This window comes from Patagioenas fasciata, chromosome 6, assembly GCF_037038585.1.
Source record: "Patagioenas fasciata isolate bPatFas1 chromosome 6, bPatFas1.hap1, whole genome shotgun sequence".
Taxonomy (NCBI): domain Eukaryota; kingdom Metazoa; phylum Chordata; class Aves; order Columbiformes; family Columbidae; genus Patagioenas; species Patagioenas fasciata.
Window position 1 is genome coordinate 31,538,292 of NC_092525.1, and position 25,885 is coordinate 31,564,176.

Genomic DNA, 25,885 nt, shown 5'->3' on the forward strand with positions numbered 1-25,885 from the left:
TGTGGATTTTTAGAACCAGCAAATGTGGATTGTATTTTAAAGGTTTATTTGTAAATTTGCTTTAACTACTTGAATATTCACTTAATGTTACTGTATCACAATTTATTAATTTGATTTTTGTAGCTAAAGTAAGCGTGCAATATGAGATAAGGGACTGGGTGCCAGGAATTCTCAAATTCCAACCCTGTATTTGTCTTGGCCTTGCAGCATGGCTTGGCAAGCCATTCACATTTTCTTGTAGGTAAAGTGGGAGGGATATCCAACTTGGTGTTCTGTAGAATTTTAGCTCCATAATATTTCTGTAGAATTGACTAACTCTTCAGTCATGACCCATAGCCTTCTAACTCTATGCTGACATGCTTCTTATACTTCTTCTTTCTCGTTTTTGACTCACACATGACAAGTGTGAAGGGAGTGTGACTGGGCACCTGAACCTGCACGGCACAGTTGTGCAGAGAAGATGCTCAGCAGCTCATGGTTTGCACACAGGGGACAGGGAAGATGGCAAAGTGCTTGTGCATACTCCAGCTCCTTTAAACCAAAAGATGTGGCTAATGGGACATCACTACTGTCTTGGGCCTCTTGCATCCCTGCATGCTATCTGCCAAAAGGGAAATAGCTCATTCCATTTTACAGGAGTTACAGAAACTTCAGATTAGCTTCTTGTGAAAATGAGGATTCTTTTACATAGGTAGAAATCTGAAATTATTTTTATAGTAAGCAGTCAGAAAAGACTGCTTACTGCTTACTGTGTTGTTTTTTTTTTTTCCCCTTATATAATTTATACTAGAGTGTAGATCAGAGATGCACAGGGGCAGCCAGAAACCCTGGAGTTTATGCATGGGATATCAATTTGGATATGATGAATGGTATGAAGCAGAAGTGAGTCTGTGGTCACTGGAATGATGGGGGTGATACTTCAATTAAAAGGAATGGTATGCTTTTTTTGATACTTTGAAAGTAGAGTTAATGGGAACAAAGGAGTTTCATATTCCCAAGTGGGTGTCGCGTACCATATGGGTTAAGTCGGAAACACAGTTTTCAAATTTTATAAATGATTATCTATAACACCGTCAAAAATTCTTGTTTAAAATTTGCAATTGTATTACAGCTAGCTATTTTATCCATGGATTAGGAAAAATTTTCACATATTGGGTGAAACGTGTTCACTATATTATATGCATTTTTCAAAAATAACATTTTCAATGTAATTTTGTTTTTTAACAATAACTGGGCATTATTTGCTATATGGGTTATTGGTAATGATAGGCAGATGAGAAAGCTGTGATTTTGATTCTGTTTAAGTGGGAGTCTGCTGTAAATTCTTCTCTGATGGAAAGGTGAGGAAATTTACTTTAACAGAATTAAATTAAAGGCTGCCAGCCAAATGCTTAGTTCTAGTTGCTGCCATGTCCTGAATATCAAGAGCACAAGCAGCTCTTCATGTGAAAAGGGCATGCCTTTCTTTTTTCTTCCGGAGGAATTTATTATGAAATCTTGTTATGTCAGTATATATTTTTATGAGTAAGTAACTTATCTTGTCAATTTTGTCACATCTCCATTTTGTAGATCCAAGAGATATGCAATGATCAAACACTCTGTAACAACAGCTTTTATCATACGGAAGAGTGCATATATTAAATGTAAAAATTCCAAAAGAAGACTGAAATCCAAACAGATTTTTGCCCCAAACCCTTCAGCTATCCTCTTTAGGTCTATGTGGGAAGTATTATTAAAAAAAAAAAAAAAGTTGTTGCATGGTAGTGAATACTGATACAATGGATCTTATTTTGTTGGGGAAATTGGAAGCTTCTGTATCCCTCCAATGACATTATTATAAACAAAGTAGTTGTGCTCACTGTTATTTGGAAGATTCACAGATTATTTTACCTGGTACCTTGACCCATCCATAACACAAAATTCAGGCCATCAGCCTTTTGAGGTCTAGCATAAGCAAATATGACATTGAGTGTCCATATGGCAGGAATTAATTTTCTCACATAGAATAATTCCTAGTAAGAGCCATACCAAAATAGACAGTGTTACTCAGAGGAACCATTCAGGGAGCGTCTAGGTATCTCGTGCATCTCCCTGGGCATGGAGGTGAGGTGGACACCTTGTGGGAGGTAGGCTCTGGCTAAGGAGCTGACTGAGGAAAAGGAGCTGTGAGAGGAGGTGAGCAGACTCAGTACCATCAGGGAAGAAAGAAGAGATCAATGAGAAATCAATCCCAAGATGAAGAGGTCTGGAGCCATTTTATTTTTGACAAAATAAGTCTCCTCTGCCTGTAGAGGTGCAATTGCAGAGCAAGTGCAGTGCCCTGGGAAGAGGTGGGGGTGAACAAGGACCATCAGGGGAGACATCAGAACCAGCTGAGCCTGAGCCAAACATCAAGAAGAAGCGTAAAAGACAGCTGATTAGTATTGGTGATTCCCGTCTGTAGGGAATGGAAACACCCATCTGCTGCCCTATTGTGATGTTTTGGGATGTTTGCTGAGTGCTGGAGCTTGCATCCAGGATACTGCAGAGAGGCTGTCAAGGCATGTCTAGTCCTCAGACTTTTTCCCCTTGCTGTGTGTCCGATGAGGACCAAGGACATATTAGGAGGGCCTGTGAAGCTCTGGGGCTGAGGGTGAAGGTTACAGGGGCCCAGGTGTCTGTTCAGTCATTTTAGTGAACAGAAGAGGCTTGGACAGGAGATAGTACATCCTGAGGAAGGGTTGTCATAATCTGAGGGGAAGTGATGAGATGGGATCAGTGAAGAGGTGTTCTTGTGATGAGGAAGGATCACTTCCTCTGTGAAAGCAGCACAGTGGGGGGCCTGTCTTAAGTGCCCATATGTAAATGCTTGCAGTGTGGGAAGCAAACAGAAGGAATTGGCAGTTTGTGCACTGTTGGAAAACTAAGATGTCGTTGGGATTGTGAACATTAGAAATAGCATAGCCGTTACCTGGAATGTATACTTTGATTGTGACTTTCTGTGTTATTTTTACACTTTAGAAATTCAATTTAATGATATCAAATGGTTTTGTAAAACAAGATAGATTGCAGAATCCAGTTGTAGGTAGACTGACTCATGGTTAAGTGACTTGGTCAAATGCAGCTGCCAGTCACTGGCAGAGCGAGGTCAGCTCCCAGTTACCTGTCTGGAGTTCTACTCTATCCTTTTTATTTTCCATCCAGAAAATCGTGTAATGAAGGTGATTATATGATGTAGCTTGTCTAATATTTTCAAAACTGTAGATCTGCCAAATTTATTGCTGGTTATAATAGATTATGCTCATTATTTGAGGCAGATTTACTATCTTGTAGTGGCCAACTTAAAATCTGGCTCATTTGTATTACAGTTGCGAGACTTACTATATATCAAAGAAAACAGATGTATCTGAGGAACATGAAAACAGTGAAGTTCCCCATACACAAATTAAATTACAGTTTACTCAAGAGTCTTTGTTGGAATGACTACGTAAATAGTCGGCTGCATTGCATACTGGTATATTATAGTATATTACAGTTTGATCAGTGCTTCAAGACCGACAGATGTAAAAAAATATGCTTTGTATCTGTAAACAGCAAATTTATTTTGGAAGGCATCTAGATGTTGTATTATAAGTGAATGCCATGTTGCAGTTTTGGGGTTAGCTTAAAAGCAGAACCCTTGAACTGAGATTCTGCACTTCTGTAATCTATCAGTAAAACTTTTTTCTCTGTTTTAACATAGTGGAAGAACATGGAACTAGCAAGTGATGTTACACCTAATCCTTGCTTAAAAATGGCTCCATATTCTTCCTTCCAATTTTTGTCCCCTAAAAGCAGTCATTGAAGTTAATGCAGCTTATCACCTTGCAGAAGTTACAGTATGAACAAAAAAAACCTGCACATCAAAGGCTCTTCTGTGCGGACAGAAAAGCTTCCTTGTGAATTATGTGCAGTTAGCTCTACCACTCTAAATCAGCAGTTAATTTTCTTCGGTTCTAGTGCTGAAGTGAAATAATGTCCTTTTTTTCTTTTAGTGGGCTTTACTTTTATTTCCAAAATGCTGGTGGGCAGTAAGCATTGACTTGGCAAGCCAAAAAATTATTTTCCTGTGTTCAGAATTGTGATATACATTTATATAAGTTTATCTTGGTTTGTTCAAATTAGAAATAGGTACCAGTCATTTCTGCAGCAAAATGAATCAAGCAGCTTCCAGAGTCCCTGATATCTGGAAATTGTGGGAGTCACTGATAGCAAGATGTCTTATTTTTTTGCCATCACACTCCATGGAAATAGTGTAAATATTATTGGTTTTGCAATATGTGACTCTAGTTAAATTTGTAAATATTCAAGATTGCAACCACTATGGTGTGGAATCCAGAAAAAATAGTCTGAAAAAACTGAAAGAAATACCATCACAGCCCCTATCCAAAATTTCAGAGAGATTTGAGTAGACATTCACACCCAGATAGAGGCTCAGGGACATTTCAATCAGATTTTGATACAAGTGGCCTTTATTCAATGAGCTTGCTACAAAATTATCACTTGCTTTTGTTAGTGTTGTGATGACAAGATATTCTATTGTATGCGTAAGTGGGAATATGGCTTCTTAATTTACCTTCAGGCACTAATCCTATTCAAGTCTCATTTGGAAGGGAAGTGGGTACTTTTTGTGTTGGTATTAACTGCTGTGTAATTAATATTAGTTACACAGAAGCCCTATGTTTTTTGACTGACAGTTTTGCATCTTGTTTGTCAGCAATGCAGTTATTTACTAGAGATAGTTGTATGTTTCATGTTACTAATCAGAATGCGAAAAGAATGAAACAGCATTTGGTGAAAGTGTGAGAAATGGTATCTCCAAGCTGATTGGACAAGTAACATTCACACTGAGTTACAATGGAATAGCAGAACCTGGTAGAGGAGTTATTTTGGAATCCCTGGAAGATATGTGAGTACAGCAGAAGGGTGAGGTGAACAAAAGAAGGGGCGGAGGAGAAACATAAAGACCTGGGCTATGGAGAACAAAGAGTAATGTTGACAGTGCTAATAAAACTTTGGTAGGGTGTTGGATTTGGCTTAAGATTGTTCTTTCAGGGTCTTCACCCCTGCAGTGCAGAATGGGGTTAGAGTGAGTGTGGAGCTAATCCCAAGTACACCTTGAGGAAATCAGTCCCCAACAGCTTGTACTACTTTGCTTCTTTGTAAAATCAGAAATTTAGATTGTTTTGCAACCTCTGTGCTGGTAGAGCTTGTGTCATGTGTATGCAGCATGGGAATTTACACCTGCAAGCTCAACTTTAATATACTTACATAAATGATAAACTTACTAGTTTTCAACTAATGGATTTTAACATGCCTGTCATCATACCTCTCTTCCTTGGGGTTATATCTAGAAGCAATCTAGTGACCTGTAGTTTTGTGCGAGGAGATACTGGTTCGATATAGCCCCAGTAAGGAAGACACTCAGACTGTAAAGTATTGCTTATAATACCATTTATTTGAGCTAACACTGAAGAAAAAGTATAGTGTAGATAATTTTGTGTCCTTCCAGATGCTGAGTTGTGTGTTATCAAAAAGGTCTCAAAACAAAGCCAGGCAGATCCTGTCCATGGAAAGGTCATCTTATGGTTTTGTCTATTGAGCTCTTACAAGGTTTTTTTAAAACAACTCTAGTTCTCATTTCTACTGGCAAACAGAAAGCTGGTTCACTTGAGAACTGTTTGCTGCACTTTTAGGTAAAGACAAGGACACACGGATGTAATCACCAGTGCAGAGTGGGAGCTGCCTCTGGGCTCCTCTGTTGCAGCCAGCTTGCTGGCCACGTTTATCCTGGAGCCAAAGGACATGTGCTGCACGGCACAGGTCTGACAGCCAAGCTGTACATGCAGCACAGCACTGGCCTCTACCTGTTATGCAGATCACTAACTCCTCAATACAGTGATCTTCTGGTAAGGATCAATACACTGTGACTGAAGAAAAAATCACTTGGATAAATATTTGCAAATTGATGCAAAGATACATCTAGGTTTTGAGGGCATAAATGTTTTCAGGGCAGGAATATAACCTCGGTGAGTGGGGAATGATCCTAACTGAAACTCCTAAGTGGCTTCCATAATAATAATAGTAATAAATGATGTGATACCTGGAGTAGATAAGTTTACCTCTCCCTATTAATCTCTTGAGCTCTGGACAGACCAGGGTTATTTTGAGTTTATGCATAGTTTCACACTGATGTAAACATGTCAGGTATTTTTATTGTTGTTTGTTTCTTTATTTTGGGTTTTGTTTTGTTTTGTTTTGTTTTCCAGTTAATAAGTAAACTTTTTTGGAAGAAATTTTTTGTAAGAAGTATTTTGTAAGAAACAGCCAGCAAAACTCTCAGCTGAAAGTAGGTACTTCTGTATTTCATAATGGGTCATTGGCAAAGAGTTGGCACATTTTTCACATAGAAAAGTAATAATAATTAAAAATAAGGTGTGAAAAAGTTCATTCAACACAATATACAGTTTCAGAAAAAAAAACACAAAACCAAACCCACACAGAAAAAAGAAAGAAACAAACCACAAACCAACCAAAAAACAAACAAACAAACAAAACAAAACAAAAACTACTGAACAAACAAAAAAACCACACTGAAACACAAAACAAAAAAACCTCACTGCTCAGTTGTTGGCACTACAATATTCATCAGCTCCTGTCTCCTAGGCAGGTTCCACTGCTTGATTGGACATGGGATGTTTCTAGGTGTGTCTCTTGCCAAGAAGCTTTTGCATTTTAAGAGTACGTAATAGACCATAATAACCTTCTTCTGTGGTAAGAACTGTTGTATGTATATTTATTAATCAGTACTGTCTTATTGTTATGAACAGTGCTCACTGGTTAGTAACAAATAATCAGGTGTGCTAGCAGATGTTTCCAAACCAGCCTTTTATGGGTTTAAAATTTGGAGAGATTTTAATCTTGGATTTTAATTGTGGCAGTTGTTCCTCAGTATGCTAGCGCTGTTTTTTAAAATTTGGAATTAAAAGAAATATGATTATATACTAGTAAGGGGTATTCTCAAATCCACAGAGAATAAGATTAAAATCCGCGTTGTAATATTTTGAGAGAGAAATGCTTATAATAAGATTTCACATGGTCTGCATTTTTCATAAAAATGATATGGTTAATTAGTTTTTAGTTAAATAATACATGGGATCTTTCTTCTCAGGTTGTGTAATGTTCAGGGCAATTTTATTTTTCTTAGACATGTGCATTGTGGGTTTTTTGGTCAATTTCTTGAATTATTTGGAAAATAAAATTAGTCTCATTTTAACACATCTTTCCAGGTGCCTTTAAAAAAATCAGGGAGAATCTTGAGGAAAAATACAGGAATATGCTGGATACATTTTTGTTTTGTACTTACAGTTTTATGTCAATTTTACTGTCAAACAAAAAGATGCAATGATTGCTTTGAGAGGACACAGAGGGATTGAAAATAATAGAAACATACTACATAGACAAGTCTGCATGTAAATGTCTGTGATCTAATACTGTTGGAGTATGGTAGAAACGGCTAATAAAAACAGCAGCTGTAATACCCAGTCGGCGTAACATCTGCTTTCCCACTTTTACAGCAGTAGTGCTTAGAGCTCATTTCACATGACTGTACTTGTTTCTGCTCTTGGAAAAATGTTGCAGTCATGACACAAGCATCAGCTTCCTTGTGAGGGATGATACAGTAAGCCATACTAAAAAGAGGTTTTCACTGTCATGTTGCAGTAGTAATCTACTTTTAGCAAATATATAACTGAAAACAAAGAACCTTTTAATGATAAAGAACTTATTTTAAGCAAATAGTTTTTAAAGAAGTAACTCTTCCATCAAACTGTATCAAAAATACAAGGAATTTCAGGCAAAGGTTCTTCCTGTTAAGTTACATGGATTTGGTTCTAGTTCTTCTGCATATTTCTTATTTTTGGAGCATCAATTTTGTGCTTTAGAATAGTAAAGTCGTGTTCTTTACATACATCAGGAGTGTCTCCACAGTTAGTAATGTTACAGAGTGGATTTTTTTCTCATAATTTTAACTCTCAGCACCAGTCAACACCAGAGGGTGCTGAAATGCAACACAGTATTCACAAATTCCTAGTAAAATAGTGTTATATACATAATATGCCTTTTCTAAATATTGCTGTTTTGATCTCTCTCAGCCTTTTCTTGTTTGCATGTTCACCACCATGATACTGTAATACCAGAATGCCCCTGGTTCTAGGTTTCCTTATAATGACAGCAACACATTCTTCTCACCAGAGGCTGGCACCGTCAAAGAAAGATTTTCAAGTATGCAGATAAACTTATCTACAACAGCAACTCATGTCATGTCCTTGTCTTGCGTGTCCTGGCTTTACTTCTGTGTGCAGGGGTCAGAGACTGTGGTTTTTGTAGCTGTATGCCATGCTGTCAGCAAAGGAAGAAATTACTAAGAACTTTGAAATGCATTAATCATTCTTAGGCAAAACCTCATGGTGCAATTAATTTTACAGTTCCCTTATTTATGTGATGTTTTTTCAGGGCTGAAGTGTTTAGGATCTACACATGTTCCTCTCTTCAACCTCATTTCCTCCAACTCTTGGAGGCTAGCATACTTCAGCACAAGGGGAACCAAAATGCCAGTATTATTCTTAGAGGCACTTGCATTTTATGAGCCTAGAAATTTGACTTCAAGAAATTAGATGTTGTGCCTTTGTTCCTTGGATGGGAAAAATTGTAAGATACTCTGACTGACTGACATATATATTTTTACTTTGAAAAGATAAAGAATACTATACCTCATAGTCCCTACTACTGAAGAACTGCAGTGTATTTCTAAAGTTGTTTTTAGTTCGTGAACCAGTTAAGGGAAGATACATGTCTCTGGCTAAAGGATATTCTCAGACAGTATTTGTCAGACTTGAGTCAAGGAAAATTGTTCAGCAGTTTACAATCATTATAACGGTGGAGCGGGTTGGTGAATATCCTCTATGTGCATTTGATCGAGTGCTTGTAAAGAAGCAAATGATGCTTTGTGTCTTCCTCTTTGGTCCCACTCAGCAGTAAACTAAATTCAAATAATAAACTGCTAAGTCTAAAATTCTTGAAAGCAACCATTAATTTAATACCTATAGGGTTTATTTCTTCCCTAGCAGCTGGTTGCAATCACCAGTGCAAATGTTTAAACAATTATCTACATGATTTGTTGCATTAAAGATATGTATCTAAGTGCATTATTGGTTCCTGCAGTAAATTACACCTCCAAATTGTGCAAGGATTGCATCGTCCTTTGCACTGGATTATATGATTGGAATTATGATTAGATTCCAGGCTAAGAACACTTTTTGTCATATAAAAGGCTTTCTGAAAAAGAAAAAAAAGGAAAGTAATCTAGTCACTGTTGGAATCTTTTCTGTATATCTTTAATGAAAGGCCTCTCATTTTATTTGTTGGAGTAGTGTCATCAGATTAGTGCTGCTTTCTTAAGTGTGTATAATCTAATTCAAGCATCATAGAATAATTTAAAAATCAATGTAGCCTAGGTTTGTTTTGAAATAAAGAGGGGAGTAGCACATCAGTAAACATCAGTTCATCATGTTTAATTAGCTAATAGGGATTTTCTGAAGCTATTAAGCAGGATCTGAAATAGCAAATTGGATATAGGTGTATTAATTTATGCAGAAATTCTGTTGTGGAAACTGGAAACTTTAAATCTGACTCTTTTCCTTTATAGAGACACTACCTTTTTTAAATTAACAGAAATTAGAAAAAAGTGTGTCTACATATTTTCAGTAGCTCCATCAGTAATGTGAAGTGTTTCTTTTAGTCCCCTTCCACCAAGCTATTAAATAAAAAAGATTCATATTTGTCTCCATCTTTAGATCACTTGCAGGAAATAAAAGATCACAAACAACTCAGAAATTTCTTTACATATCAATATATCAAATGCAAATAAGTGAACTTTGCAGTTAGAGCAGTGACCTTCAACCAGAGTCTGAGTCAAGAATTTCTGTTTCCAAGGCTTCTCATTCATGCTGAGTATTTTACTGGCATAATGTATGGATCTTTTGTGGTGTGGTGGTTGCTGGAAGATGAATGAGGGCCCTCTGGCTCATTTATCCTACTCTGAGTTGGGATTTGAACTATGTTGCCAGAAAAGAAAGTTCAATGCTCTCACTTTCAATTCTAATCCCCTCATCCTTTGGCTTGCTATAGCAGCTCCCTGTTGCATGATTATTTCTTCAACTATAGAACCTAGTGGTAGTTTTGGAAAAACAGTAATAGTGGAGTGGTTTTGAAAAACAGCTAACATTTAGTGAATATTGTATGGTTGTGCTTTTGAAGCTCTCTATCATTATAAATATTTTGTATCTTAGAATGAGAAAAAAAAAAATCTGTATTTCTAATAATTTAATTTCACTTCCTCCATACACTGTCTGTCTTTTTTTCAGTTTGGTTGTTCTCTTTTTGTTTTGTCCCTGTCCCAAACAGGGATTCAGTCAAAAGATGGCATACCAGCCGATACAATTCATGTATGGGGTTTTTTTTAACAATTGGGAGAAAAATGGTTTATTAACATTTTTATGTTTAGTTTTTAATGAAACCTTTTATCTGGCCAAGGGTTGATTTACTTCCAGTGTAATTAACATGTTTACAGACTCTTCCGCTAGTAAAACTTCACCATTGCTCATGTCATAGTGGGCCAGGGGGAGGAAGTACACATGGAACACTCTGGTCATTCTTGTGTGCCAGATTATTCTCTAATCATTCTTTACTGCAGGCTTTCAGCTCTTTGTTTTGGTCTATGCTAGATTCCTGTTCTCTGTTATCTTTACTCTCTTTACTAACTTCAGCTTAAAATTTTCTTGATATTTTTTCATCTGGCTAGTTTTAGCATCTGTTTTTCTTCCTCTTTACTGCATCTCACATTTTTCTGCCTGAACTTCTCTTATTAACAAAGAGTTTATTTCCTAGTTTTTGAAAATACTTTTAGACTTCTCTAGAAGTGGAGGATTCTATGAACCCATAAGAGGGAAAGTAAAAAGTAAAAGGACAAGATGGTTTGAGGAGGGGGATAAAATGGCATTGTTTAGTTACACCTGGAGAATTACTTCAGAAAAACTGAAAAAAAAAAAATCAGAATTAATCAAAAACAGTTTAGGAAACTTCTCACATTATTCCATCCATGGAGTTTAGGAACCATCAATAATCTCTAACATTTCAGTGAAGGAAAGATGAGCTCTCAGAGTGATTTTTCATACAGGTACCAGGCAAAAGTCCTCAAGTGCAGTATTCTTGACTGGTATTCCACTGTTTTTCTGAGTATAAGCTCTGTTTGTACATCCATGCCCAGCCATGTCATTAGAAATGAAAGCAGAAAATTTCCTTACAATGTTAAATACCTAATGGAAATATATATTTGTATTGCAGCTTAGTGTACTTGGGATACTTATAGTCCTCTTACAACTACACAGTACCATGACTACTATGTTACAGGCTTGTGTACCTTTTTCATTAGATTTCTGAATGTATCAGTTAATGTTAATATGACTTTTAAGATTAATATAGATACTTGTGCTAATAAACTTCAGGTTTTACAAGGCGATGCTGCCAGCCTTGACACTTGCTTACCCCCTTGTTCCAACACAGATCAGACGCTCCCCCACAGTGAGCCCAAACTAGGCTCACTTTGAAAGCGTATCTATTTAAACAAGCCCTCTGGGACAGGAGATGAGCTAGGTTCTGTTTTAGTTTTATTTCATGGAATAGTGCTGCTGATGTACAAGTCTGTGTTACTTTTGCATGCAGATTTACTATTGTAATGTAAACAGAGTGTCTTTGAAATAGGTGGAGTATAAATGACGGAAAATATATCAAAGGAGAGTTGCTGTTACTACTGCACAGAGTTGTACATGAGCTATTTGTCTTCTTTTGCTCTTCTAGTGAGAATATGTAAAGCTTCAGATGGATGCCAAAGCAAAGGTTTAATGAGTTAAACTTATGTGCTTACAAGCACTGAAGCACTCCTTTCAGATTGTACAGCATAAAATTTGTGATGAGGAGTTTATCTGGTAAATGCAAGATTACCGACATAACACAGTCAAAGGCAAAGTAGTACTGCAGGTGGAAGCCCACCTGTAATGCATTGGGATTAACGCAGTCTAAGATACACTTGTGCTGCTGAACAAGTGTTCAGTTATTGCTGCAGATTGAGGGCTTGGGTGAAGCAATCAGTGTTGCTCTGAACACAGCTGAGTTCTAAATTGTGCTTGAGAATCAAGCATATACTGCAGCAGCATGAATCATCCTGTGTCTGTACTGGTGCTATGTTATTGCAGAAGATTGCTACATAATGTGGTGGGGCAAGGCTGCAGAGCCTTCTGATGAAGAGGCTCAACGCACAGCACACTGTCAATGGAAGCTTGTTGTGAGGAATGCTGCAGTACAGAAGTCAGCAGGTAAGGAAAGCTCAGTGGTGATGACTGAGAAATGAATAGAATCTGACCTCAAACCTCCATTTAAAGGTGGCTTGTGGCTTGAATGCAGGAACATTGCATCAAGGAGTAGGAGGGCAACAGGAGGGGACTGGAAAGAAATCCTTTGGGCTACCTGCAGAAAGACCAATAGAACTGTTGTATAGACAGACTTGAGGTTTTCTACAACAAAATTAATAAAAAATACTTTGAACAAATTTGAATTGGCATTGCAAGTTCAGACTGGCTCAGCATTTTGTTACCACCTGTGGGGTTTTTTATCTGGCTCTATGAATCCTGGCACTGCCTCTGTCTTCAAAGGGAAGGAAAAGAGTTCTTTGTTTAGCAGACTTGCCAAGTGTTCATAAAAAATATGACTGGTAGCATTTTTTCAAGCAAACTCAGTTGATTCAAAGACATTCCTGACTCACCACCAATATTTTCTCCAACTAGAACCCAAGTATCTTAACATTTCAGCTAGCTAGCTCTTTGGGTTCAAAGGTATAGTAGAAAAATAAGCTATTGCTTTTTGCACATAGGCTCAGATGCTAGAATTTAGTAAGTGGATTCTCTGTCTGACCCTTACAGGCAGACTGACTTACTAAGGTTGATGAGATTATGACTCATACTGCTCTTTATGACTGAGGTACCCATAAAGCAGCTTCTGAACTGTTGCAATTTTTAGCCCAAATTTTAATGATACTCCAACATTTTTTTATTGCTTGTTGTCTCAATGCAAGTTACCTGGTCTTGTGAGTTATAGCCCTAAATGTCGCATATGCAAAGGCATTAAGTTTAGAAGAAAGAGAGAACATCAATCTATAAATGAAAATAGAATTTAGGTTAAAACTACATTTGTTCCAGCTTTGTGCCCAGTGCTCTACAGATCATTCTCACTTAATACAATAGTTTATTTTAATAAGCCTACTTATTTGGACTTGATCCTAAAGGTATTTTCCAAGCTAAATGATTCTATGATTGATTATTGATGATAATCAGAAAATGCACTTTTTAATTTTTTTTTTTTTTTTTTTAATTTCCCTGTGTAATTATGAGTTGATTAAAAAGGCACAAATTGGTGGGTGACTTTACTTTCTGAGGGGGCGGAATTTACAACTACATTATTTTTCATTTCAGGCAAGTTGGTTGTTTCTGTTATTGCATATTATGTAGCTTTATTAAGTGTATCTGGAGGTAGCAGCTAGTATGTTCCGCTCTAAATCCTTAAACAGTTCTTGTAACTTCATTATCTTTGCTATGTAACCAGACGTCATAAGCAGTAGATGTTTTTGCTATTCACTTGCTTTGGAAATAATACCAGCAATTTTTTAACAAAATATAATTTGCTATTATATAGTTTGCTATGTTTTATAAATAAGAAATATTTTTATTTCAAAGTAATTTAATTTACTGTAAAAAGTTGCAAAATAAGCCTTTTATGTTACATGAATTGCCACGGCTTAGCACGAATGTGTTTTTCCTGTTCTCTTAGATCTTATCATTAGGTATATGTTGGGTTTGTGAGATTCAGTACATAATTGGAACAGTTATAATCTAAGTAATCAACATTAAATGTTTTGGCTAGTGTTTTTTCCTCTTAATCCATTATTTAATTAAATAGCAGTAGTTTACATTAGGGGCTGTGCTTGAGATTGTAAAATAAAAGCCAAGAAAAGGAGTGCATGGGTGGCTAGGAAAACATACCAGGCATGCCCTTGCAGCTTGGGGTACCAGAATAATGGAGAGGAGTGGGAGGGAGAGAAAAAGAAGGAAGAGATTATTCTTGTTGTTAACTACACAGTTCAAAAATTCAGAGCAGCCAAGCAGTAAGAATACGTGTACATGAGAGCAAAGGCAGGTTGCAAAGTAGAAAGGCTCAAGGCTACTAAGCTGTTGCAGAAAAGAAGAAACCAACTCAGATGAATTGAGACTTCTAATCCATTTCAACACAAAATCAGCCAGGTTTGCTCAAAGCACCTTTGTCAGTGTCTTAAGCTAAAAAGATTGATTTAGCACTGGCATATGTGAGGAGTGCCAGCACAGTCCCTTCTTTGGTTACACTGCAATAAACTGCAAAATAGGGGCATAATGAAGCACAACTTGAAAAGAGAGCATGTGTTTGTCCATTGGCTATCATTTAGCAAACGCACACCTGTGCTCTATTTTGTTATTATTGCTTCTGCAGTTGGATTCTTATCACATCTCATTTGGTAGGTTAAGTAGTGCTCAATTCCTAGAGTTATATGGTTGTATGGATATTTCAGCCTTTTAAAAAAGTTATATTATTTGCAGAATAACTTGAAAGAAATAAAAGTTCAAGCACCGGAAGGCAAATGAAAAGCATGTTGTTTTTAAACAAAAAACTGTGGGGCCTGATTCAGGAGTTCTGTGTGTGTAAAGTCAAATATTGTGTATGAGCAGCCTTATTTAAAAAATATGAAACTCCTGCTATTTCCTTCCCATTCTGAAGGACAGAAGAGATGAAGATGTGTCTATGATAAAACATTTAAGAAACCTATTGCAGTAGTGACTTGTAGTTAAAGAATTTGAGATAGGCTCTTTATTTGAATAGTCCTGGATCTGCACATTTTTAGAAAATGCACAATCTGCACGGAAACAATTATTTTGTTTTGTTTGCTTTGGTTTGTAAAAGAGGACCATTTCACATATCCAGTTTAGTATTTCACCATGCAAACGGTAGACTTGGTGCAATGGAAGTTAGTTACTTCTGGAATGAAGTGGTTGAGGAGTTGAAAGTAGCAGGACTAGAATGTTTTAAATTGGATTAGTCTAAAGTGAAATTTAAGCTTGGAATCACAGCTGTAATTTCATTTTCTCTTTATCCCCTCTGCCCCCAGAGAGCTTAGCATGCCAGCTTTAACCGGATTTCTGACTATATGGTGTATGCATTTGCAGCCTGTTACTATTGGGTGCATTACAGGCCCTGGTTGGTCAAGCTGAGAAGCAGCTGTGGAGCATTTTTAACAGTGCATGCTTACTCAAGTTCAGCATGGCACTTAAGCTGTTTGGATTGTCCTCAGGTCCAGGTAGAATGAATTCCCATCTAGCTACAAAAGGCCACATAGACATACAGAAAGAGGAAAGACTTGCTAGATTGTAGTGACCAACACTTCCTGTTGAAGTGCTTGATGATCTTAGTTCTATCTATTTATTAAACTAGAGTCTGCATCACATAAATGCTGTTACAATTAGCCCTAGTCTTCAAAATATCTGCTAAGTTGCATGTACGGATTAAATTTGGAGATTTGTACTAGTATTTTCTGGTGAAATGCTATGTTCATTAATACTTGATCATTTGACTGGTGTCAAATCACCTGCAAGAGCAAATCTGAGATGCATCAAGCATGAACATTTACCGTTTCTGTCAATCAATAAGTATACACAGTACACTCTTCATGTTTACTTTAGCCAGTTTACTTTAGGCCATAACTAGTCTGGGCATAGAGCTGGGGAATTGCCAATATGCTGGATCAAGTATTGTTAAATTCTGCAAGAGCAAAGTGACACTTTCAGAATTCCTGGAACTAATTTGCACTAGTGGAACAGGTTTGTGCCAGATGAAATGCAACATCTGCATGGAATCAGATGAGAAGTATATCAGTGTCTTCATAAGTCTCACTTATAAAAGTGTCGTAAGAACGTAAGTACACAGGGATACTTATTACCCCAGGATATCACCACAGCTGTTGGTAGTTCATTGTGTAAAAATTTTCAGGGATTTTGCTTATCTTTGTTTTAAATAGTTTTTGATTTTGTTGTTTAGTTTTCTCTGCACATACTGTCTTTTAAGCTTATTTATACTTTTGCTACCCAAATATCTGTGACAGTATGTTCCCCATTGAATAAGATTGTATGAAAAACTGCTGCTTCTGTTTTAGAGCTTCTGCTTAGTAATTAAAAATATGTTGATGTTATGAATTGGAGAAAGTTGCACTGCTGTTACATAAAGAAGGTTAAAGAAGGGTGGTTAGTCTATGCCTTCCATAAGCAGTACATAAAGAATCATGAACCACTGTCTTAGTTGTTTCTTTTAAGCTACTGGTGATAGGTACTGGCTTTCTACCAACTGAAAATACCTCGTTTGAAGTCTGTCAGAAGAATAAAGTAACTCAGTGTTTGTGGTATTATTTGTGAAATGTCTGGAAAACAGAACTCTATCACAAGGAGAAAACCAAATAAGTATATTCCATATAACTGAATTATTCTGACACAATAGTCTGAGTAGATACTAAGGCACACACTTTAATTAGCTGTGAATGACAATCTGCAGTGTGGTTGCTGAGTTGCTAAGTCAGTATGTATTTGAGTCCTGATTGGTATTTTGTAGACTCTTTATGTAAACATTGGTGAGAACAGCATATACAAGTCGAGTAATTTTCTGTGTTTGTTTCTCTGTAGTCTGTAATAGATTTGCTAAATGTTGGACTGAACTAAAAATCCAGGTTAGAAGTGACACTTCAGTGCCTAGCCTGCTAACAGTAATTATGCTAATGGTTTCTTTTCAGAATATTCGGTATCCTTAAGTCCTTCACAACAGTTTGACAAAATTAACAAAACAAAAAACACACACAAAAACAACCACCAACAACAAAACAACCCTTTGATTATGATAGCTGAAGAATGATTTGAACAAGGAAACATGAAGAAAATCATGGATTAAAATAAATGAATTAGAGTATTGATAGTCTGCTTGATACGTTGCATGATACTGCATATTCCTACTAGTTCTGTCTGCTAGGAGCTATTATTGTAAAAAGCACTCCTTTAGGTTCAAGCTTAACAGCATGTGTAATGTCTGTGACAGTCTGAGCCCTTGGAGATGGAATTGGTTGAACAGAATAGTCTATTCAGATGAATGCAGGGGGTTCATTCACATGGAAATCATTCCTGGCACAGTGGATATGAGTTGGAATGAGTGAAAGAGGAAACAAAAAGGAGCCACAGAGGGCTGATTTGCCAGCACCATTGAATCAGCAGAGCTTCATTGTTCACAATAAATGTAAGTTACTTTACATCACATCAGTCTTACCCAAAGTTTTAAGAAGTAGTGGTGAGACATAGTTCTACCGTAAAAGATTAATTTGAAACCTCATTTTCTTGTAGCTGTATAAATAAACCATGTTATGCCATTATAGCAGCAAACTTTAAACTGATTTTCATCTTCCTTAAAAGCTCATAGGTGTTTTTGTATGATACTGAAAAATGGAATCAGTCTTTTATAGTTTAAATTGGTGAAGAGGGCAGGAAAAATGCAGAGATAGCCAGTGCCAGCAAAAGCCTGGTATTTATACCTAGGAAATCTGTGTTTTTCTGAATTTTGCTGTGTCAGACATGTTTCCACTAGGAGGAGTTGTCACTGTATGCTCTAAGAGTATCAGACTTGCGCTTTAATTATTTAACTCATTTGATGGAAAGTGCAATTAGTTGTAGTTGCAATGTGAAATATCTACAAAGTTCACCTATATCTGACTGGCTTGTTGTATATACTGCAAACTAGTATGAATATAAAAAGAAGCTTGCAGCTTATGTTTGACAAAGCTGCAAACTTACGTTTGTCAATTGCATTTAGGGCAAAAATTGAGTGCATTTCCTAGAGACTACAATTTATTTCGAATTTCCTGTTTTTCATAGAATATTTTGAAAACTTGAGAATTTCAGAGTGTTAAATTATGTTTTAATAGTCACAGTTAAGGGAAAAGCTCAAAATGAAATGTCAGGATGTTTGGAAAGCCCAAGAAAGAGGCAAGAGGGAGGAAAGTTAAATACACACATACCCACTTTTCAAAAATTACAATGAAGCTAATTTGACAAAACCATAGCTGAATTACGAATCTGGTCTTACATGTCACTTACCTTGTATATGGAGTATATCAAATCAACAGCAGCAGCATCTTTTGATAATTCTGAGATATTGTGATAGAGGATAGAAGAAAACTAATTAATTACATGTGTAGTAAAACATTGCATTATGAACAGTTGGATTTAAAAGCTACATATAAACCACTTTTCTCTATGCTTTTACTATGTTTTTTACTTCAAATATGTCCCATTATGTATGACTGCAAGTGTGCATGTTCTTAAGATAATACAGAAAAGCACTCTGAAAGTAAAAGCTAAGTTCAGTTCAGTAGATCAGAGTGCAACCTAGGAACCTCCCATTATTACCATTTGGTAACTTTTTGACAGCAACTTCATTTTGTAAAAGTCTCTGAACAGCTGGTGTACAGAAACAGAACTGTACAAACTTAAGCTGGATTTCGATTGTGTATTTTGATGTAAAAAAACATAAGTTGTATAAATTCTGTGGGTAGTACTGCAAGACCTTCAAAATAAGGATTTCAAAATACTATAACTTCACTCTTGAGTATTTCAAGTAATAATGGAAGAAAAAGTCTCCCTGAATAAATATAAGCAACTCATGGAGTAGCCATGGTTTTACCACATAAAAATCTGGTGACCTGACTTAAACCTATGATGGTCTCTTTATTGCAGGAAACCTGAGATGTACAGGAAGTGACAGTGTTTGGTACAGGTTAATAAAACATAGATCTTTTATTGCCCCCTAATACATGCTGTCCTTTTATAGTTTTGTTTCCTTCCTTGCTCTGGAAAAGAAGGATATTCATTTATCAATAGGGGAACATCTGCTAACATCTGCCACACACCTTGCTGGTGTGTTTATAATCATATTCTGGATGTTAAAAATATTGGCATTGCATGCCCTAAGCAAGAGTTGAATCTATTTTCAGAAAAAAATAGTGTAAAAGTAGAAGAATAATAGGAAACTCCCTCTGCATAAAACCAATTTTCATAATGATGTGTTTACGGTCTTACACTTTATTTTGTAGTTCCATTTTACTCTTAAACTTGACCAGGCTCTGAATATATCTTGTGTTCTGACCACTAGGTTGTACCCTGCATCCAATTAAGTGTAATATTGGTTAGATAAGAGGTGTTTGAGTTAATGTTTCTGTTACCTTTCTTCACCAAAACTACTGCTAGCAGAAGGATCAGAAAGGCATTTAGTTATCTTGTGGGAGAAAGGAGATTTTTTTTTTTTTCCTTCAGCTGTAGAAACAATTTTCTCATTAAAACATTAGGGAAAAATATACACAGATGTCAACAATGACTTAATAGCACATAAAAGTATACCGTAAAATAACCAGGTTCAGAGGTGTATGGAAACAATGCATCTTGTATCTCTAAGTATCTTCTGATGTAAGGTTAATGTCATTTTCTGCTTGCACTTGAATTTCCTTTGCTATGAGGGTTTGGAGACAGGGAGATTAAGAGTGGTTTTTTGGTTTGTTTTTTGTTAGTTGGTTGGGTTTTTTCATTTGGTATACATTAATAACAGAGCAAATGGAGCTGGCCAAGTAAGATTAGATAGCTTCTGTTTATCACTATATTGTTTAAAGAGAATGTTGCTCTGTGGAAATTCTGGGATTCCTTTCATGCTTATTGCAGAATTTCTCTTAAGTGTGGTGACGTTCCACCAATTCTTTGAGGTGTTTTTTAATTGTCATGTACTAGCATGAAAGCTAAATATTCAAAATTAGATATAACATTTGTAGTCTTCAAAATATAATCCTAGTAACGTTGTTAAACAGTTTTGAAAACAAGTTTCTTTATGACAACAAAATTAAAGTCTGACAGAATGAGAAGTGTATGAACCAGAGAAGTCCACAGTTTTACTTATGTCCTAGCCAACTAACTGTGTTTTCCTTTTATGTCTCTGAAAATCGTATGCCTTTCATGCTGACCATCTTGCAGTCTCAGAGTACCTGTTTAAACCACATCGGTAAATGAAAGATTTCAGTGGCTGAGCTTGTCCTTGCCTCACACAAGAATGTTCTCTGTGGCTTTAAAATTCTTCAAATAAATTCTTTTGTGGTGTGTCCATTAAGTGTGGAGATTTTCTGATTGATGTAACTCCACAAGGTGCTCTTAATTACTGCAATACCACCATTGTTTAGTTGTATACTGTCATCAATAGCTTGCAATATTTTCACAATAATAAAAAACCTGCAATAAAGCAGAGTATTCCAGTGGAGGATAGAGGGATTTCACAACATGATTTGCAAATTAGTGAGTTTGTTGTTTAACAGATGATGAAGTGACGATATCCAGGATTACAACTTCCACAATGTAATGGTGTATATGTCTCTGAAGTAACTATGTTGACTTGTTTCCAAGGTTGACCACTGAGGCAAAATTCATAGTGGCTTCCAAAACAATGTCTGGTCCAAAACATTGTGTGTCTTACTAATGGTGCTTGTTCTAATTTAAATACTTTTAAAATATTTCTAGGAATGTATTGTACTTTAGCACAGGTAACACTGCTATTGTGGCCTGCCTTTCTGCAGGGCGGTATTTTTGGTTTTGCAATTTGTATTTAAAAAAAAAAAAGCTTCAGGACTTTTCTACTTTTCCAAGAATTATAAAAATGCTAAACAGCTTTCTCTATCTGATAGAAAGCAACACTGGCTCTTTGATAACCATAACACGTCAGCCTTTGGACTGCTTCTTGTCACATGTTTAGAGTAGACAGATGTGCTGGAACAAGTGACTTGTGGCTGGAAGGTCATAATTCCAGTTGGTTGATACAGACCTAATGAGCAAGTACTTTTCCTGGAGTATAGATGTGAGGAAAATCTTCAAATTTAAAAAAAAAAAAGTATCAAAAATATATTATTAAAGACACTACATGTCTTAACATGAGAGTTTCCTGCTTATGGCATCAGTGCTCTGATGGGAAATGTTCAGGTCACAAGCTGCAGATTTAGAATTGGGCATCCTTGAATTTACTTAGGATATGCTCAAACTTGCAAATAGAAATCTCTTCACAGACTCAGCAATTCTTTGGAGGCTTGTTTTTGTTTATGTGGATCGTACGTAACTGCTTACATGGATCAGTGAAGCATGGAGAATATTTTATGTGTCTGTCTTTTGACTCCCTATGTCTATCGTGTGTCCATCTTAATGTCTATCTTCTATTTCATTTTAGCCATTGGAAAAAAAGTAACAAAAAGTATTTTTATTTACACATACCTCACATTCAGGTGACATCATGATAGGGATCAAATGGTAAAAAAATCTCTGAGTTGCCTTTGTCATAGATATAGTAGATATGGTAGACTTCTAGCTCTGTCTGCACCTTGAACAAACGCTCACCACAGAATCTTTTTCATTTTGACTGTCTTACAAAATATGCAGTTTCATTCACTTCCTTCATATGCCTACAGATAACACTGCTTTTTTTGCTGTTCCTCTTCTTTTTGTGTATTTAGTCATATGTGTTACGTGTGTGAGAACAATGTCATCATCACTGAATAAGCATATTGAGGAATGTTCTCTTTGATTAAAAGGCTGAGTGTTTTTAATTTATAGTGCAGTCTTGAGTGACTCTGATTCATCTTCTAAAAGAAGAATTCATCTGTGAGAGCTAAACAAAATACAGCCTTCAACATTCCCTGTTTATATGAGGATTACAATGAAACAATGAAATAAATGTAATAATCTTAATGCATAGATAACTACCTCATTAACTACCTGCTGGCAAGGAGCCAAGAAAGTATTAATCTCTTTGGCCATAATGGTTGAACTTCTATGCTATTAAGTGTCTTCTGAGATGTTCAGTCATTTAACATTCCTAAGCAATAGTATTTGTAATTGGGCTTTGGTTTTGTTTTTCAGAGTCAAAGGCACTGTGAGATGAGGGGCTAGATAATGAGGGATCTATCAATTTCTAACCCAGCTTGGTCTTGCAGAATATTGCACGCTCTTCAAACAATATGATGGTGCAGAGGTAAGAACTGGCTTTTTAAATTAAATTCTTGAGAAAACATCAAGCAAGGTGATACAATGCAAGTGATTAATGTTCTATGAGACGATGTTAGAGCAAAAAATCTAAAGGCTGATAGTTTGCTTTTGTCTTAGGAAAGGGGAAAAATAAAACAAATGTCTTTTGTAACTGTGTACTAAAACTCATAGAGAAATAGAGTCACTTACTGGCAATCTAGATAAAATGAACATTTTACTGTTTCCAACACTGCTTGTCCTATATTAGTCTTGGCTGTCTCAGATTTTAATAAATGGGCATGCTCATCAGAGCAAGAATACACAGATGACTTTTGTTCTACAAAAGTTAACAAGTTTCTTTCTTAAAATTCAGAACTAGATAAAATATAAACTTATATGCCAATTGTTGTATGAAATTGTTTCTAGGTAAATGGATACTATGTGGCTTAAGAATAATCTTCTCTATTGAGCAAATACTACATTACAGAAGAACCTTATATCAGTCATCTTGAATATTCCTAGAAATTTATTTAAAATTTTTTAGGAAGCCTGTTTCCCACAGGTCCTACTTGATCAAAATTTCTTTTTTATTGTCAGTTTCTTGTTTTCAGTTCTTATAATCCGTGTACAAATTTATTAACAGTTCCGTAATATTTAATCAGTTAAATGCTGCTTTGACGTGCTTTAATTATGTCCCGTCATATCGCTAACTAATTCAGACAATAGATGTAAAAAATACAACTGAATATTCTCATCAACTCAAAATATTATTGGATTCACTTTCAAATAATTCCCCCCCTCCTCTTCTTTTTTGTAACTCATCAAAGTTTCATGAAGTGGCACTAAAGTTTATTTAAAACTGGCTTTTGTGTCACATTTGTGCTGCTTGTGTACCCGAGTTCTTCATGAGTGTCATAATAATCTCACAATCCAAGCAAAATAAAAATAAGAGGTTTTTAAATATGAGTTTTTCACAGGGTAGGGGAAAAGGAAAACATTTTCTACTTTCCCAAATGAATTCAGTCAGTAAGACTTAAAAGCACACTGGAAAATGTTATTATATGACTCAAACTGCCATTATAACACAGAAGACAGTAATACAGAACCATGGGAAAGGTGTTCGGACAGTGAAAAAAAACCCAAAAAATAAACCTGCAGCAAAGACAGTTTACAGCTTACCAAGCCTAGAACCTGCCTGTAAAAAGTTTTTGCTGAAGTGCAAAACTTAAAAATAGGCTTAGTGCATCATTCTGGATAAAATGAACTTTTTTTAAGTTCAAGGCCATGAGTCATAGCTTCAGTTCTCCAATATCTGTAGGTTACAAGTGTTATACCATTTCTTAGGTCCTCAGCCAAACTGAATATTTTCCTGAAACAAAACTTTAATTTGATGAAATGCCTGGTTTCCCTGACCTCGCATACATACTAACCTGTTTAATACTAGCCATACACTTAAGAACCGTGTGGAACCAAGCTTCTAAGTTCCTGAAAGTCTAAGTAATTGCCTTTGATGTCTTCTACTTTTAAAAATAATTACTAATAACTATTTACACTGGAGTTTTTATCTCTGCAGTAGAAGGTATGATTATATCCATTTTGCTGAGGACAGTGATGCACAGATTCTTGAATTAAATTGTTCTTAGTTAAGTAATAAATTAATGGCAGTAGAAGACAGAGTTCTTGGGTTTCAGTCAACTGATCTAGCCAGTTCTTAAGGCAGAGTAGAAAGTGTTTATGATCTTGAATGAAGAAAGAGAACTTCAAGGCGGGAGACTCTTCTCCCTGACAAATAAAATTTGCGCATATTACTGTTGTCTGCTGCAAAATTCAACAAGTTCTTTAAAGCTACTAAAAAAACCCGAACAAACAAAAACCACACACACACACAAAAAAAAAAAAAAAAAAAAACAAACACAAAAAGGTCTCTATAAAAGCTCTCACTGTGTTACTCTGAGCATATGCCATTCAGCACTGGAGTTAACACCAACCTATTTTGTGTTCCTTCTTACAAGCTTTTTGCTAAAGCTTGAAGAACAAGGATGCATTTGCACTTCTTTCTGTGTGTTTTTTTCTTGGAGGATGTTCTTGGGGATTGAGGGGGAGGATGTTAGGGGTTTTTATGAGAAGTAGAAGCTTCTGTCACTGCTACCAAAACTGAAAAATCCTTTCTACTGAAACGTGAATTCATCATTAGTACCAATTTTTGCATTTGGGTCAACCTAGAAAGGGGTAAAGCAACAGTAATTATTCAGCTCCCGTCTTTCATGTAATTAGGTACATATAAAGTATCATTTGACAAACACTTAGTATGATATTTTCAGGCACAGCTAAATTTCCCTAACAGATTTTGAAATTGTTATAGCTAGTGACATAAAAAATTGAGGCGTTCAACAACTAGAGGACTACTCAGATGAAATCAAAGAATGTCATGGGTTTACAGTGGTTTTACTTTGAAAGAAAAGTTTAAAAAATACTATTTCAAAATCAGTGGATCACTTAGAGTAGAAATTCTGTGCCCATTGTCTTATTTACACAGTGAAACAATGTGATTTAATATTTTAGGGTCCTAGCCCTGACCTGTCAAATCCCCATCAGAAAAGGCTACTTTTAATAATATGACTTGCCAGCAACAAAATTGGGTACATCCTATGGATTTCTGTTTATCCGATTTACAGGGAAAATACAGGGTGTTTCACAAAGATGGACCCAGTTTCAAAGCAGTATGTTTCACGATGGCAATTACACAAAAATTTATATCTAGCAGTAATCATGAGAAACTCTATGACCTGCCCTTTCAAGTGGTAAGAGTTTCATTCATGGATGGTTCGTGATTGCAGAGATATAGTGATTTCAAATTGGGTCCATCTTTTTGAAACATCCTCTACAGAACAGTAAAAATAAAAGTAAATCAATTTGACGTAAATTTTCTGCTTTGGATGTGTTTTGGTTTTGCTCTAAAAGATATCATCATCAAATGAAATGTACGTATAAATTAACATAAAATTGAACTTTTGTACTGACTTCCAAGTAATGCCTTGAGTTATTCAGCAGCTTATTTTGAAAATAAAATAGTAATAATTTTGTGGTGAGAAAGGGGAATAAATGAGAACAATTCAGGTTTGATTACCCAAATGCACTGTTTGGAAATTCATGTTTTTCAAAACAGTGTCACAGCCCATGTTATCTATTAATAATAGTGAATATCCTCTTGCATATCCAAAACCTCCCTTTCTGATATTATGATGTCCCTCACTTCACTTGGAGATTTATCTTCCTTCATTAGCTTAATTGCAATTGCCATACTAGCTCTTTTGGTTTTTGTTGTTGAAAGTAGTCATAGTTCTCTTGACCAGTTTTGTTTTGAGAAAAAAATTAGAGAGGATGAATTAGTATTTTAAAAGAAAAATTTTTCATCCCTTCAGTGACATAGCTTATCACAATAAAGGGGCTTCATGTAACACGTGAATATGCTTATGTTTGCTGTTACGTAGCTTACAGTATCAGAAACAGAAAACCTCTCTGAAATAAAATTGAATTCTGCTGGACTAGTCCATCCTGCAGAAGTTGATCTTAGAAAAATGATAATTGAAAATCAAGTC

The 25,885-nt window shown here is 35.9% G+C and overlaps 1 protein-coding gene across 1 annotated transcript in view; it reads left to right on the forward strand.

Moving 5' to 3' along the window:
* Nucleotides 1-25,885, forward strand: part of BCAR3 (BCAR3 adaptor protein, NSP family member) — a 108,698-nt gene that overhangs the window by 12,063 nt on the left and 70,750 nt on the right. The window contains exon 2 of the mRNA XM_065842318.2: nucleotides 22,182-22,293. The gene's annotated coding sequence lies outside the window, so the exon portion shown is untranslated. The remainder of the gene's footprint in view (nucleotides 1-22,181; nucleotides 22,294-25,885) is intronic.